Source organism: Mirounga leonina, unplaced genomic scaffold, assembly GCF_011800145.1.
Source record: "Mirounga leonina isolate KUSES-001 unplaced genomic scaffold, KU_Mleo_1.0 Mir_82, whole genome shotgun sequence".
NCBI classification, from domain to species: domain Eukaryota; kingdom Metazoa; phylum Chordata; class Mammalia; order Carnivora; family Phocidae; genus Mirounga; species Mirounga leonina.
This window is the reverse complement of record NW_023270825.1, coordinates 43,428,568-43,430,516: the sequence shown is the minus strand read 5'-3', so window position 1 is coordinate 43,430,516 and position 1,949 is coordinate 43,428,568. Positions and strand designations below refer to the sequence as shown.

Here is a 1,949-nt window from a genome sequence, read left to right as displayed (position 1 = left end):
AAATAAATAAATAAATAAATAAATAAATAAATAAATAAATAAATAAAATTTTAAAAATAAAAAAGCAATTTAAAAAACCACGACTATGGGGATACGGTATGGAGGAGGCACGTTTGATGGTGGTGGTCAGCACAGCCAGAGGTTTCTGTGACTCAGGCCTCAGGGCAGGGAAGTAGACTCTCTGAGAGTTGGGGGAGAGGCTCCAAGCTCCTGATGATGCAGAACGGTTCCTTTTTTTCCCCTGTTCTCCCTCTTTGGGGCTATGTTCTCTTGGTTCTCATTGGGTCACTTCCAACCCTAGGCAGCCAGAGGAGACAGGCCCCTCCCTAGGAAGAGCCAGGGAGGATGACTTGAGCCTACTTGGCCTAGGCCTTAGAAAGAAACCTCCTCCTTACCGTGGTGCCCATTTCCTTGGGGCACTTTTCCTGGGCCTTTGTATCAGAGCAAAGGGTCTCCAGAGGCTGAGGAAAAGGGGCCACAGCACCTGGCAACTTTTAGTCCAGCCTACTCTTGCTCTCCACCCAGACTCCACCTTAGAATTGCCTGGGGAGCTTTGAAAAAATATAAGCCTCAAATATAGATATATACATTGAAATAGAGAATAAATGTTTTGTTATGTTAGCAAATGACTGATGTTGGATAAAATAGAAATTTTCATCCATTTTGGAAGGAGTGTGAATTGGTTAAGAGCCTTTAGAAAAGCAGTTAGACAGTATGAAGAGTCTAAAATACTTTCATATTATTTTGTCCAGTAATAAAACTTCTGGGAATTTCTCCTGGTGAAAAGCAAGATGCCTCAAATAAGGAAAATTTATGTGAAGAATTCTCTCATTATGTCTCCTTTTGTAATAGCTAAAAATCAGAAACAAACTAAATGTTCAACAAATGGCAGGTGAATGGTTAAATAGGTGTACTCTGTGGAACATTTTGCAACAATTAAAATTGTAATGAAAATTTGTAATAAGTTGAAGTGTACTAATGATGAACTTGTAACATTTCTTTGGACAAAAGTACTTTTGTACTTACACAAAAGTTCATTCCAGAAGAAAGAATAAACACATTCAGGCCTCATCCCAATCTAATTAAATCAAAAGCTCAAGGGGTGGGGACTGCACATGAAAATGTGTTTGTTTCCCCAGATGATTCTAATTGAAGTCAAGGTTGAGAGAGCACCTCTTGTCATGTGACAAGGAGCAGGCGCTGAGATGGGAGGAAAACAGAAAAATGCACAAACTTGTCACCTCCCTCAAGGAACCCTTAGCCTTGCTGAGGGTGGGGGGATCCAAGCACACAAAGGCAGAACAAGCAACTGCTTATTAATCCACTGATATAATCAAGGGCCAACATGAAGAGTGGAGCTAAGAGCCTTCGTGTCAAAGAGTCTTTTCAGAAGCTTTCATGACTGAACCACACTACCCCTTTTCATTAGGGAGCCTAGAAAAGAAGCTATTATAACCGCACTGTTTTCTAAATATTAACATGGGTGTGACTTCCTGGTTCTGAGACCTCACCTTAGTTTCTACCCTACACTCTATAGATCTGGCTAGGCTGGGCACTACTGAAAGGGAGTTATTCATTAAGCATTGACAGGATGCATAGGGACCCACACACCTTCTCTGCCTGTGCCCCCCACTCTGGCCATTTGCCACATCTTGGTGGTGGGCTGAGTGGTTTCACATGTACTAAACGCCCACAAGATACATGGTTTCTGTTTATCATAATCATGCTCACAAGGTACCCTTGTGAGAAAAGCCTCACCAGCTTCTGGCTCCCGATGTCACACGGGAAGATTGTGACAGACATACAAGTGGGGTAAGAAAGCAAGATTTAGAAACAGAAGAACAGGGGCGCCTAGGTAGCTCAGTCAGTTAAGCATCCAACTCTTGATTTTGACTCAGGGTTGTGAGATTGAGCCCCGTGGTGGGCTCCATGCTGGGCATGGAGCCTGT

At 42.6% G+C, this 1,949-nt stretch overlaps 1 long non-coding RNA gene across 1 annotated transcript in view; it reads right to left on the bottom strand.

Moving 5' to 3' along the window:
• LOC118002444 overlaps positions 1-1,949 on the bottom strand; it is a 35,541-nt gene that overhangs the window by 3,360 nt on the left and 30,232 nt on the right. The window lies entirely within an intron of this gene.